Below are 15,700 nucleotides of genomic sequence, written 5' to 3' on the forward strand. Positions count from 1 at the left end.
TCATCTGGGCTTTCCTGTCATACAAAATATCTAGGACTTTGAAGGTGACTCTAGGAAAAAAGACATTGCACTATACCCCTCAGGTTTGTAGTTACAGTAGAAGAAAATGCATTCCTTATGCTAAGGTATTTTATTCCCACAAGTCAGAGCAAACATTCCCCTCAGGGCAGGCTCCAAGTTGTAAGTTCCCAAATATTATCTTGCTCATCCAAGTGAATTTCCTCTTGCTTTGCAGGTGGCACAGATATCAGACATCACCCCAGGGACGTCGAAACATCTTACACAGAAATTCTGCTAGTATCCTGCTTCTCTCCTGTGTCTCAATGCTTTGATACGGATACTGCCCAAAGCTGATTAGGACTGATCAAGGTAAGGTTCTTTATTGCATTTCTCTTGGGGTGTGATAAAAACAGCATTATAGTAGAGTTTCGGGCCCTACAGACTAATGTCCATCAGGGACCACATTCATATCTAGTTACTAGAGGGCGCTGTTCTACATCAAACTCCCACTGTGTCCTAAATTTAATTACTAACAAGAGAGATGGGACTCAGCAGAGAAATTCTAATTGGCCAGACTGAGTCTGGCTAAAGCTACCACTGTTTTTAAGTTATACTAAATCATGGTTAAAAAAATATTCTATACTTTATATTGCTCTCAACCTCCTTTAAATCTCCAAATTAATTTTTTTTTGCTGCTGTGTTCTGATTTCCTGTTAGAGTGAGGCTATGTTCATTCTCCATGGTCCCACTGTATGAATGTAGCCACCCCATTTGCTCGTTCCCAAGATGAACTAGGGACTAAGGACTAATGGATGTGTAGTGTGCATATAGCAGTGCACAGGATCACAACAAAGGTACACTATTCAATCCAAACAAATGGAAATGAGGGGTGAAAAGGAGAGGTTTGTAAACTCATGTAGGACGTTACAAGGATACAGAAAAACTCAGTAAGAAATTATTTCATGAGAAATAGATTACAGGACATTCGAGTAGTGGATGTGTATGGACTCTTTTTGGAAAAAAAGGATATTGTTTATTGTCACATTCATCTTTTTAATACTTCTTACTAAAGGAAGCATGTACTGAGTGAGCTATGTACACAGCCATTGCTGAACTCTCTTTTTAAATAATGCTAGTTGTCTGGTTGGTAGGATCCGCTGACTTCAACACATTCTGAATCAATGACTTGATTTAACTCTGACCTCACTTGCTGTTTGTTACGGGTCATGGAAACTGTTATATAATGTCTCTGGATACAGGTTTAAAGTACTAAAAGCCTCAGCTTGTAATTATAAATACACCCATCTTGGAGAATTAATTATGATTGCTGTGGGCAGCACAGTGGCTAAATGGTTAGCACTTCCACCTGGCAGTACTAGGGTCATTGGTTCAAATCCCAGCCACGGCACCACCTGCCTGGAGTTTGCATGTTCTCCCTGTGTCTCTGTGGGTTTCCTCTGGGTACTCTGGTTTCCTCCCACACTCCAAAGACATGCTGGTAGGTGAATTGGCTCCTGTCTAAATTGGCCCTAATATGTGTATGTATGAATGTAAGTTAGGGACCTGATTGTACACCCCTTGAGGGTTAGGGACTGATGTGAATGTACAATAGATATGTAAAGTGCTGTGTAAATTGACAGAGCTATATAAGTACGTGAAATAAATAAATAATACATTTCCAACAATGCCACTAAACACTCACATTTTATTCTTTTTACTGCTGAAGCCTCCAACTTCCCCCATGCCCCATTCCCAGGCTTTCAGATGAGAACATGCATTTCGATTGTGTCCTGACTACCCTTCTCGCAACTGAATGTCCCATCATTTCTAGAGATATAGCACATGTGTGCCATATCATGATACTATTGTTTCCAGGTCTGGTGGGCTGCCTGTTCAGTATTCTGTACTCAAAATTCTGTGAGTGTGCAGGAAAGTTTACCTTCATGATGCAGTGTGTAATAACCCATAATATCAAAATTAAAAACAAGTGCTGTGCTACATTAATAAATCATATTTTTGTGAAAACTGAAATCATATCCAATCAGTAGTAATGATATGTCAAAAATAGACCAACCCATGTTTGATTCAATCCTATAACTCGTATATATCTGATAACCACAATGAAAAACACCAAAAAAGCTAAAAACAATGCAAGAGGGTGCCACCACCACTGTGATGTTGCAAAAAATTATTATTATATAACATTAAATTTAACAATATTCAAAATGTGTATTTGTATGATAGTTAATTTTATTTTGTGACACACCAATGCTTTACAAAATAAACATAGTGCACCTGCTGGGAAGTACAGCCACCTCCATTTAAATATCTATGTTAAGTGTAAAACTTCAAATTCACAAAGTCCAAATCCAAAATTTCCAATATGTGTACACTTGATTAGTGTTCTTCAGTGACACCCACCACCACTGGCGGACTGACAACTCATGGGGCCCCCAGGCAATAGGGGATCATGGGGCCCTTCTGTCCTTGCCCAAACTCAAAAAAGCCTATGAAAAAGGTACCAGGGGCATCTCATGGGGCCCCCTACTGACCCCGGGCCCTCGGGCAGTGCCTGAGTTTCCAAATGGTCAGTCCACCCCTGTGTGTCCCTTATATGGACTGATGTATGATGTCCGATGAGCATGAGTCTCCTCCACTCTCCTAGCTGTCCACCTGCATCAGATATATACCAAAAAGAGATGACCAAAACATAGTGCTTTATCCTTACAAAATATTTCCAGTATTCCACTCACAGGTATGATGTATAATATCACGTCTTATAAAGTAACTCCAAAAAGGCACTGCTACTGATATGGATCCTCCAACCGGTAATTTGCAGCCAGCTGTACCGCACTCACCTATCATATGAGCGTTGTGGCATCAAAGCCCCCCCCCCTACATGTTACGCCACTGGGTCACATAGCTTCATCAGGGGGAATGATTTGTATCACTGATTTGGTATAGCAGCTCACAAGATTCTACACTTTATATAATGTTAAAAGGAAAACTTGTTTTTTTAGTTTTGGAAAGAGTGAAAAGGGTTTACAATGCTTGTCAGTTTTTATTGCAGTCTGGGCCCCCGTTAAGGTGATACACCTACTTGTCCTGTTTATCATCATCAATGAAAGTGAACATAAAACCTAATACACACGATCAGAAAATCGTACGGAAAATACCACTTTCGAAGCGATCATACAATAATCTGATTGTTAGTACACTGCTTTCGTCCGAGTTTCCAAATGGTCAGTCTGCCCCTGCCCACCATCATTCACTTCCGCTCTCATCTTAGCTTTTGACCTATCTGCAGGTCACCTTTGTGCCTTCCCTTTTAAGGGGTCTAAGTGGTTAAATGGAATTTTTCTTGTGTTTCTTTCAATAACTTCTTGTAGATCCAATCAGGACACCAGATCGCCTAGATGTTCTCTCCATCACAATCAACTCAGATAAAACAAAAAACTGCACATATTGTTTTACCATTTAAAAACACCATAAATGTTTATTAAACTACAGTATACGATACACTCAGAAGGCAAGTGCACTAATAAACAGTTGTTCACCACTTTAAGAAGCCGATCGCTGTGAAATGATATGATATGATTCTCCCATTGTAACAGCGCTGAGCGAACTGTTGGCACTATATAAATACTGTATAATATAAAAAAAATAATAATCTCCTTTGAAAATAAGATCGCAGTATCACCAAGCACTCATATCCATGTATGGACTTCTTGCTGGTAACGTCATAGCCCCACTCTAATACCTTTTGTCCCTTCCTGTGACTTCTACCAAAGGGAAAAAACAGAGCCCAGCTACCTTGCTCGTATATATATCCCACTAATTGTATTGACGGTGGCCATATTGCTGGCTACATCCACCTTTCTCTCTAGGCCTATGGACATTCATATTAGTGTTCCATGGCAGAACAAGGAACGCATAGAGTGGCCGCCATTTTTTTGGTTATCTTTCTAAAACATTACCCGCAGTATCCTGTCAATATGATTTATTAATGTAGTGCAGCACTTGTTTTCAATTTTTGGTTTGCAGGATTGTTTGTGGAGTCATATTCAGTGTATTGCAGCAACATTAGAACACAGTAAGGGTACTAAATAATTTGATTAATTGAGGTTGCACAGAGAATTGATATTATCACTAATCTGCAATATCCAATTAGATAGCAGTCTTTTGTTCTCTTAAGAGGCCAGAGATGGATTCTTATTGCGGGTTACTGAATTTTACATCACAGCTGCTTTTTGCAATTCTTTATTAATAGGACAAATAAAGATGACGTCTGTGCAATGTTTTGAACATGTATTGTGTTACTATTTCTATGAGGGTAGAGGGCCATTGCTTCTCCAAATGTGGGTCAGGAAGTGCCAATGGCTAATCTGTCACCCATAACTCCAATAGGTGCTGCTGGAGATTTTCCCTCACTTCCTTTTTGGTGAACCTGTTGTCACTCTGGCAATAAGTTAGACAGAGAGTAATAAACTTTTTACAGGTATTATAATCCTTCCCCACTCTATCTATCTATGGAAATGAATTACAAATACATGAAATGTGTAGTAATTTTATTCAATTATTGCACTGAAAAAAAAAGTTAAAAAAAGATATTTAATTTCAGAAATGTGTTAATTTCAGAAATGAACATTTTCTGGAGTGTTGATCTTCTGATCCTTGTTTTGTTCAATGGTTCCTTCTTTCAGCCTCCACATTACTACAGGACACAGTAGCTATTTGGAAGTCTGCAGGAGGAACGCAGTCTGCAGCAGGGGCCCAGAAGATCAATACTCCCTGATCTATCAGTTTTTGCATAGACTTCAGGCAGTGATTTCTCTTTAACTGAGTGGCAGTCCACAGTGTGGACAGCAGAGTATTTACTTTCTTATTTTCCATTTTTTGGGGTAATTTATTTTCATACAGAGGGCCCTTTAAAGCCAAAATCCATGTTATAAAAGAAAATAAGCCCAACAATTATATAAATACAAATTTCAGTTTTCACTACTATACTCAGGGCAGCTCAGACCACCAACATTCCCCAGCCCGCCCACTGGCCATCCCACCAAATCCGCCCACTGGCTATCCCACCTACTTTTATTTTAACACTCTTAAAACTTAATATATATTCCATCCCATCTCCTACTCCTCCTCTAGTCCCATCTACTCCTCCCTCAGCCCCTTCTCCTCCTCCAGTCCTATGTATTCCTTCTCCAGTCCTATTTTCCCTATCCTATGTCCGCCTCTTCCACTATCTTCTCTCCCATCCCATGTCCTCCTGCTCCTCCATCCCATGTCCTCTTCCTCCTCCAGTCCCAGTTTTTCCATCCCATGTCCTCCTCCCCCTCCAGTTCGTCTCCTGCATCCCACGTCCTCCTCCTTTTCCAGTCCCTTTTCTTCCATCCTATGTCCTCCTCCTCTAGTCCCATCTCCTCCATCCTATTTCCTCAGCCTCCAGTCCCATCTCCTCCTCCTTCTCCAGTCCCATCTCTTCCATCAAATGTCCTCCTCCTCCAGTTCCATCTCCTCTATACCATATCCTCCTCCAGTCCCATTTCCTCCATACCATGTCCTCCTCCATCCCATGTCCTCCTCTTCCATCCCATGTCCCCCTCCTCCTCCTTCCCATGTCCTTCTCATCCTCCAGTCACATCTCCTGATCCCATATCCTCCTCTTCCAGTTTCACCTCCCCCATTCTCCTTTTCCAGTCTGATCACCCACATCCTCCTCTTCCAGTCTCATCTCCCCCATCACATGTCCTCCTCCTCCCGCCCAGACATACTGATCATATACAATATACTGATAATATATACTGCTCATACACAATATACTGCCCATACATCCTCCATCAGCTGCTCCTGATTAAATATCAGAGTGGCTTTTTATTATCTCTGATGATAGTTCTGATACACTGATAGCCCCTGATCTTGTAGATGAGTGTATGGTGGGATTTGTGGGCTCTCCTGTGATCTGTATACAGGGAGCAGATCTGTCTCCTCTCCCCTCCCTCCCCGGAGATGGGATTAGAATGCTCCAATCATAGAGGCTTGTGTTGCCCAGAAATTAGCGGATTGCCCGACTGCCATTGAATGTCTGCCTCCTTAATCCCTCTTTGTGGGTCCCATAGGAAGCACCCAATCCCTCCTCCTCCCTTCACCCAGTTGTCAGTGTCTTGTGTAGACATGGGGAGAGATCCCGACCCCGGTGAAGGTTGCGGTCTCCCGTATGATCCAGCCCAATGATGGGCTGGTCTATTTTAAGGTGGATGGACACGTCGGTCAGAGGTTTGGCAAGAACCGGATCATTAAATTACTTACCAGGGCCAAGTACAAGATGAAGTTTGTGCTGAAGCCTGGAGCGCTGAAAATAGCGGAGCTGTGTGTGCCATTGTGTGGATGCTGAGAGCAATCACTGCAGGGTAAGATGGGGCCCAGGCCCAACGTGACACCCTGACCCCAACATGTGAATGGACTGTCCCTCCCTGATGGTGGCCCTGACTATACTCATCTCCTCTCCATTGCTGTCCCCTGCAGATTCACTGTTCTGTGATCCAGAACTGATCCGCTTTTAGGTTAAGGCTAAGTTCACACTATGAATCGCATATGAATCACACAGGGAGTGCACCACATTCCTGTGCAATTAACATGCGATTCAGTGCAGTGCAATTTGACTCACTTTGAGTGGGCTTAAATTGCACCTCATTGCGCCAAAGTAGTGTATGTAACATTTTAGAAACTCACTGCTACTGGATTGCATGGTCATTTCGTACCGTGTGATCCAGTGCATTTGTGACCTGCATTTGAGGTGTCGTTAACATTGCACTATCACCCACTGCAGATTTCCAGATCAGGGGCAGTGCTATTTGAACTTGGTGCAAGAAACGTGTATGGATCATGGATTTCTTGCACCGCATTCTAGTGTGAACCCAGGGCTTAATAATGCACAGTATCATTGAACCCAATTCTTGTTCATGCAGGGTGTCATGCACCTCCCTCCAGAGGGTGCATCACTACAGTGCCCTGTGCTCACAGTACAATGATGAAGAGAATGGCTGAGAACTGGCAACACACTCTACATTTGATAGAATGCAGATAATGTTTGTCTGACAATTTTCCACCTGGCTCCTTTGATTTTTCAGTTGAAGTTTGTTAAGCCGGGTAATATCAACAGAGCCACCCACAGTTTCAATTTAAGGCAATTCAGCTGCTTAGGCAAGGGGAAATGTCTCTAAAGAAGTCCTGCATAGTAGAAAAATCCAACATGGTCACAACCTAACCCTTTTAATCAAAACTAAAAAAAGGTTTTATATAGACATACACTTTAGGTCTAGGGTCTGCCAGTTCTGTGACAGCAGTCACTTGCTGTGTCAACCTCACCAACATTACAGAAAGCACAAACATGAAAGACTCTTGACCATCAAAGATCATCCAGCACTGAGGAACAAGTGAAGAGAACCCTGCCATATGTCAAATCACAAGACATATCAAAAAAGGTAACTATAAAAGAAATGTGGGAAGGGGAGAACAAGGGAGGAATGGGGGCTGGGGGTCTATAATTAGACAATAATGTCATAGAAATCCTCAATGACCAACAAGGAGGCTTGGGATGCAGGTGGGAGAGAGCCAATCTGTATTTGTACAGAACTGAGATTTTTTTATATAGCTTCAACAGTTCCATATTTCTAAATCTCCTGATATTTTTTCATCATATGCTCAGTTTGACTTCCCCAGATATATGACAGGTTCACTTTACTGTCTATTCCTCCACGTAACTGCGAGGACACATAATCCACAGGATAACTTAAAAAAAAACAAGAAATTCTGGACTCAGAAACAAAAAAGCAATAATATGTCTCTAAAGGCAGCAAGAGCTCCAGAACGCCTGCAAAAGAAGCAAAAACTGCAAAATGGGTAAGATGTGCTAATACCAGGGCTTGATTGGGAGCACTTAAGATAGGATACATTTATTAAACTCATATAATAAACATGAGACAAGTTTCAGGAGCTGATCAGAGAGAGATCTAGGATAAAAACACAGAGGGAGAATTCCTGGTGGAACGGAGAGGCAGAGACTGTAACTGTACCAGTGCACTTAAATTGGCAAGCAAGTGCTTAAAATAACCATGAAAGCCAAGCTTAAAAGATCCCTTATTAAATTCTTCAGCTACCCTAGCGGACGTGACAAGGGCAACTGCTGCAGAATAAAGCAGTGCATTGCTTAATTCAAACGTAGTGTTACCCTGTCTGTGATAGTCTTTCATATTCCTGCTCTGTTCCTTGGCAGATCATAACCTTACAAAACTTTGTGAACGTTTAAAACAATTAGTAATTAATTTAGGGACATTGATGATAGCTTGCTGGTGTGTAGCATAATGGTCTTGTCTACCCACCCATGGCAAGAGAATTTTTTTGTGCAACTCAAATGATTTAAAGCAGCTTCAAAGGGCAAGTTCACCCAAAAGTGAAATTTTTTTCGATCGTCCATTGAGAAATACAGCATAGCAATTCTTAGACCCGTATGTGTCCCTCGATTGACTGGAAAATGGAATAAAAAAAGATTTTACGGTAAGTATTTTTAGTCAAAGATGGCATCTTAAGTTCTTTAATACTTTTAGCAATATCTTCCTGATATATTTCCTGTTTTAGTTTCCGCTCATCTAGAGGTTTTTCTTGATTCTTATGTGGTATGTTGGTCAGGGCATCAAGGAAGGTACAGTATATATAGGTTGTTCTTTCTGTAAAGTGAGCCTATTACTTTACAAAATCTAAAATCAATGGAAAATATTAGGAATTAAAATAGGTGTGAACACTATGTGGATGACCTTTAGTTTTCTAAAGTACTATACACTCACCAGCCACTTTATAGGTACATCTTGTTAGTACTGGGTTGGACTCCCTTTTGCTTTTAGAACCGCCTTAATTCTTTGTGGCATAGATTCAACAAGGTGCTGGAAACATTCTTGAGAGATTTTGGTCCATATCAACATGATAGCATGTCTTTCTATCATCTCGAACCAGTCTGCCCATTCTCCTCTGACATCAATAAGGCATTTTCGTTTACAACTACCGCTCACTGGATATTTTCTCTTTTTGGACCATTCTTTGTAAACACCAGAGATGGTTGTGTGTGAAAATCCCAGTAGATCAGCAGTTTTTTATTCAGACCAGCTTATCTGGCACCAACAACCATGCAACATTCAAAGTAACTTAAATCCCCTTTCTTCCCCATTCTGATGCTCGGGTTGAACTTCAGCAAGTTGTCTTCATCACGTCTGGATGTCTAAATGCATTGAGTTGCTGCCCTGCGATTGGCTGATTAACAGTTTGTGTTACCAAGCAATTGAACAGGCATACCTAATAGTGTGAGGGATTAGCCCAGTAGCGGGTTGTGCTTGACCCCCTGCATGAGTCAGAGCACGGCGAAAGAGGCTGAGCCCAACAACAGGATCTTGGTAAATAAAGTGGTGCTTTATTTACAAGGCTGGTGAACACAAGGTGCATATATATACCTTGGATTGTACGCCCCTTGAGGGTTAGGGACTGATGTGAATGTACAATATATATGTAAAGCACTGTGTAAATTGACAGCGCTATATAAGTACCTGAAATAAATAATACATAAATATTCAAAAACAGCAAAACAAATAAAAACAGAAAATAAAACCTTGCCACATTGGGCACACACAGGTTCCTATCTATCTGTCTGGTTACAGCCTACCGCTGCTCAGACACAGTGTTCACACAGTCCAAAATCACACAGATTTACTCTCACCGCAGTATAGTTTGGTTGCTCCCCAGTCTGTCCTGCACAGCAAACTGGTTCCAGGTTGGAGCATTCTCTCCAAGCAGCCTGGGAGTTTTATAGAGCCCAGAGCCTTTAACTCACTACAGCTGAGCTAATGAAATAATCAGAGAGCTAAACAGGCTGACTACACAGCACAACAGAAGAAAAAGTCAGTGTATAGCATGAACCTGGGACAAATATACCTCCCATCCTGGACACATCCCTTAGTTCTTCCTGCCTTCCTGTCACAAAAGTTAAAGAAGAAGTTTCGGGTACATAAAAAAGCAAACCTTCATACTTACCTCTAATCACTGCATTCTGCTCTCCCCCTCCATCACTCACTGGAGCTTGGGGCTGGAGCCAGCTGCCAGTCAGGCAGCTGGGTGAATCCTGACAATATGATCGGGATGCTTCCAAAGCCATGAGTGGCTCTGTCACATCAGCTGACAGCGGGCAATTGCCTGCTATAAACTGACTCTGGGTCAGAGGAGAGCAAAAGCAAGTGTATTCCTGGGACCCAGAAGAGAAGTACTATATGACTAAAAAACGTTGGCCCAAATTCTCTTTTAAAACAATTGCATTTTTGTTTAATAAAATGTTTTTGCTATTTTTCATCATTTGTGGCTTAACACTGCTGTTGATCTCCTGCAAACTCTTTGCAGTAACTTCCTGTCTATATACAAAGGTTATGTCTACATGGCATTACTGTGGACACGTTTTGTGTTGGCAACAACAGTAGATCACACCTGTGTGTTGAAACTGCCACTTGTAGTCTCCTTTTGAACCCTATGTGACAAGGTGATAATGCAAGAGCACAACTGTGAGGCAAAGACAGAGCATTGCCACCCTATAACAGAAGGTTTCTGCACCAGGAACCTTATGGCATAGCTCATCAATTTGCTGCTTTTCCTTTCACTGACCAGTCATAGGGTGGGGTAGAGAATAGAACTGTTATGTCCCGTACACACGGTAAGAAAATCGTATGAAAAATTTTGCGGAGCCACCGATCAAACGATTTTCTCTTCATTGATAAGCAGGATGTTTTAACCCATAACGATATTGCGAATGAATAAATCTGGTTGAACAACAGTGAAAAATGTTGTCGTTTTGTATACGAACGACCAATTTTCTATGCGGTGGTATGATGGTCGTACGAAAAAAATCTATCAATCACTATCACGCATGAACGGAAACAGAAGATGATCCGGATGTTTATGTGCAAGGAACCTTCATAACACGAACGAAAAAATCCAAATGTTACAAGTAGATTGCCTAATGAGATGATGAAACCAGAATTCTGCAGATTATATTTTATGTATCACTATTTATGTATATAGATAATGTAATAAACTATTATACTCATTGCTGGTAATTGTGTATATCGCTCATTCTGGCCAGAAGGGCGTGGCTACAAGGTCACATGCACACTGCATCACTTCCACTTGTACGGAAGACGTCAACACTACGTATTGCCCAACAAACAATTTTTTTTAGATTGGTTAATGTGGGCCACGATTTCGACCAATAAAGGAACATCTCTCAGTTGTCAGATGACAAATCAGTCAATTTTCTAATCGTGTATTCCCACCTTAAGTGTTATTGAACTTCAGTAAAGAAAAATCAGGCCTATATGGTGTGTCAGAGCTGTGTAAAGCTCAGAACTGGATGAACAAAAATTCAACTCATTTGGCAGGTAAAAAAGCTCCCTAATATCTATTTAATTTGTGTATTAAACTGTTCTCCAAGAAAATATTGAAAATGATGTTTAAAATGACATTAAAGTATAACTAAAGGCAAACATTTTTTTCTGTTTTGGATAGAATACAGAGGGATTAGAACCTCTGTCGTTTTTTATTGTTGTCTGTGATTTCCATTAGGGAGATTCACCCTCCCAATTTGTCCTGTTTACCATTATCATTAAAAGTGAAGGCATTTCCTTAATTTGTAGGGATTTCTTCTCATTTCCTGCTTGGCTATGGGACAGGAGGTGAAGGGGAATCTCTGCAATGGGACACAGATGGCAGAAAAAAAAATCAGACAGGGGTTATAACCCTTCCCTGCTGTATCCAAAATGAAAAAAAAAAGTTTTGCCTATAGTTCTACTTTAACATTTTAAACTTATATACAATTTTAGAGTTTTGGGTTTTGTCTATTTTAAACCACCTAATGTTGGTTGCAGCAGGTGGGTGGAGCAGAAAATTCAGGCACGTAATCTTATCTGCCAAGAGTGCTATTATGCCTGAATAGTCAAGCTGCAGTGCCATGTTTCACTTGCAGGTGGAGCTATAGGTAACACTTTGAAACCACATCTGCTAATTTCTTTTACTACACAGAATAGTAAGCTGTCCATAAATGGTAAATCAGGAAAACTTTTTTAAGGGGAGCAAAATACTTATTTGGCAAAGGTGTCTATATTGTTGTTTTCATGTTTTCATTGCATATTATTCTCTTGTGAACACAGGAAATCATGCGTAGAAGCATAGCACTAACATTTATTGGCACATCAGTCTGAAAACAAGGCTCTGCAAGTAAAAGTCTATTTTTGAGTTGGGTTGAGCAATGTTTGACATACTAGAAGAAGCCCAGAAGGATAAAGTCATTGAAACATGAGATTGCAGAACATTTGCTTATATCACATCTGTGTACTAGAGTGAATGGACATTTAAAAGGCAAGTCTATCTCATTGGAATAGGTGGAGCAGAGGGGAGTGAGCTTCAGGAGCAGTTCCAACTAGGCAGCACAAATAAAACCAAAATGGCTTTGGAATTCACTAGAATGAGGTGAATTGTCTACTGCATCTATATTTGAGAGGTGTGGACCCCAAAACTTGAAATAGTGATAATTGTGCCTCTTTATGTTGTGAATATGTGCATACCTTTATATTAGGTACATAGCTTAGCTGCAAGTCATTTCACAAATGCTGAATTCAATGTAACTTTTTTAGTTTTTATATAGGGTTCCTACATGCTTTCTGGCTTTGTGTGAAAAAACTAAAGGACATTGTTTAGCCATATACTTGACACTGTTTTTCATTGTTGGTAAGTAGGCAGTTAGGATTTTTTTTATGTTCTCAGTTACACATATCAGTGTCAGGTCAGTGTCATGTGTTATTTGTCCTTTACCGGACCCTTCTCGACATATGTTACATTGCATTAATGTTTATTGACACGTCGGTCAGCACACAAGACTCTGCAAGTCAAAGTCTATTATTGAGTTGGGTTGAACAGATATTTGACAGAGCAGAGGTCTGACATACTGAAAAAACACAGGATAAAGTCATGGGGCATGAGATTGCCTATACAGTGTCCAGTATGTGTTCTGGAGGAGAGAGGAGTGAATAGATGGAGCAGACTCCAAAACTAGAAGCTGTCATTTTTATAAAATTAAAGAAAACCTGTTAAATGGGTACGCTGAAGAATATATGAGATTTTGTCATTCAATAATTGCTAATTATCAAAAAAAATTTTTTAGAAAGCATCATCACCAGTTCTTCTAAAAACAAGTGAATGTTGTTTTCAGCTCCCACTTCTTTACCACCACTCCAGTAGTGCTAACCCTAACATCATCTGACATGGGGCTAAGGGCAGACGATGTCACCCAATCCTTCACTTTTGACAAAAGCAAGCAGTATTATCATATGTCAGCATTCAATAAAGATTTATTGATAAAAGCTGATGGAAACCCTCAGCATACTTAGCTCCGCCTCTAATGCATTTCACCCAAAGTATAGACTTATTCAAAGATAGTTATTCAGTAAACATTTGGTGAATATTGGCATGCACTTGTGCAGCTTACTTTTGAGGAACAAGGGAAGGTACCGACCTTCATTGCTGGCATAGCACCCACAGCTGGCTTTTACAGCGGTAATGTCTTTGTCGGTGCTGCTTGGTTTTTGCTCCTCTAATCCTGACAGAGTTTGGGCTTGGTGATTGACTGCTTAGGGCCAAGCACTGCATCATGAGAAGAAGTCACATGCTCCACCTCACCCTGAAGAGCCAGATATTTATGTTCAAAATTTTTGTTCAAGTTTTCAAAGTTTACACACAACAGACAGGAAAATGGGACTCACATTTGAAAGTATTGACTGTAATCACAAGGCTAGGGCCTCTGGATTGAGGCCAAATAAGCATACAAGGCAGCTATAAACCTATAGATTTGGCCAATGAATACAGCAAGAATGGCATATGAAGAAATAAAGGTATCCCTGCAAAATAATAGGAAAATAGGGGGAAAAGAAGAGGAAGGCAAGTAGATGGGAGGGGGGAGGAAGTATGTAGGGGGGAGGGGTTCCTGGACCTATGTTGTAGAGGGAAAGCCATTAGTGGCACCAACCAGTAGCAATGACTTTAATTCTCAAGCAGCCTAGGACCAAAATAGTCCGCAGAAACTTGTCCATTCACGTTTGCCAAACTTTAGTAAATTTTGGGACACGGTCATGTAGGGTGGCATACATCTTGCCATGGATCATGAAATGTATAAATTTCCATCAGGCCAAGGGTGGGGGGGTTTCCAGGCAGATGCCACTGCTTGTTTGGCTGCTGTATAGCTTTTCAAAGGTAGCTTGATTTGAGCAGTGGTTATATCTGGGGGACATAAATTTAGTATAGCAGAATGGGATCTGCATCAATAGATTTGCCCAGCGCAGTAGAGACTACATCGAAAACCTCATTGCAAAACCTATGAACTATGGAACATATCCACCAAACATGCAAGTTCCTTCCCAAATTCTTTAAGCCCCGAAAGCACTCAGCTGGAAGAACTGGATACTGTATTTCAATATGGCTCTCCGATGGTCCAAAAAAGAAGCAACAACGTGCAGAGAAGATGAGTATAAGTGGGCATGGGGGTGAATTTTATGGAGACTCTGTGACTTTGCCAATTTCTATCTCTTGCAGTTATAATTGTACCTACCCTAATTATAGTGTAAAACTGATGCGATATATAACAAACATAACACCATACCACTGTTTATTCCTGCTTAGTAATATTGGCAACTATTGTGTGCTCTGTATGAATAGGACCTACCATATAACAATTTTATAATTTAATTCTTGAAATACCAGGACACAAGAGTATTATTCTGCATATAAATTACATAAATTGCATCATTTTCATTAAGTGGTTTAAAAATAGACATGAAAAACAAATTAATGAGGGGATGTGTGTATAATGGTTCTGGGAGCTTATCAAAACAAAAGATATTTAAAGTGTATGTAAACCCTAACAATGAAGTTCTACTTGTTCTTCCTTTTTGTACATTAAATATACAATTAAAAGTGTTTTGTTATATCTGTTTCATAAGAGAAACAATTACCCATTGATCTTGCCAGAAATCTTGTGAGCTGATACATTTTTGCCTCTGCTGATCAATTACATTGGGCTGAACAAAAGAAATCTAACAGATACCTCCATCCACGCTATACAGTGTAAAAGAATAAATCTTCCTGCGGGGCTATTGTATGCTGAAAGCTGTTGGCAATGGCTGTCAGAATGCTGAAACAAACTTTTGCCTCAAACGATCAACTTTTGTTTAACAGAGCAGGTCTACCAACTGAGAGAATGTCGGACAGTTCATCAGAAACCAGCCAAAATTTGTTGTGTGCCATCTTTCAGCTATGATCTTAGTATACAGGACACCATCGTGCAGTGAGATAGAAGAAGGAAAATATCAGGTCTGGCACCAAAACAATGATGGGCCATCTACAAATAGTAAGGCTGATATCAGAAGGGCGAGTTGCTGGCTAGTGATACAGAATTAACAACATGAAGGTTGCTGGGATGCTGGCAGTCAGGCCACGGCACAATTGGTTACTGCGCCAGCGTCTTAGCAACCTTTAGGTGGTGGTAAAATTGGGGTGGCATGGGGGATTAAAAGGCTGGAGTAGTGGCAACCTGTGGGGGGAAATACAGCCACAATGGTGG

General features: G+C 40.6%; 1 protein-coding gene across 6 annotated transcripts in view; it reads left to right on the plus strand.

The window, feature by feature from the left end:
- Positions 1-15,700, plus strand: part of SGCD (sarcoglycan delta) — a 1,017,926-nt gene that overhangs the window by 570,408 nt on the left and 431,818 nt on the right. For all 6 annotated transcript variants that reach the window (XM_089682837.1, XM_089682835.1, XM_089682834.1 and 3 more), the window contains one exon: positions 236-369. The gene's annotated coding sequence lies outside the window, so the exon portion shown is untranslated. The remainder of the gene's footprint in view (positions 1-235; positions 370-15,700) is intronic.

Source organism: Staurois parvus, unplaced genomic scaffold (assembly GCF_062004578.1).
Source record: "Staurois parvus isolate SC_StPar_1 unplaced genomic scaffold, SC_StPar_1.0 ptg000298l, whole genome shotgun sequence".
Taxonomy (NCBI): Eukaryota; Metazoa; Chordata; class Amphibia; order Anura; family Ranidae; genus Staurois; species Staurois parvus.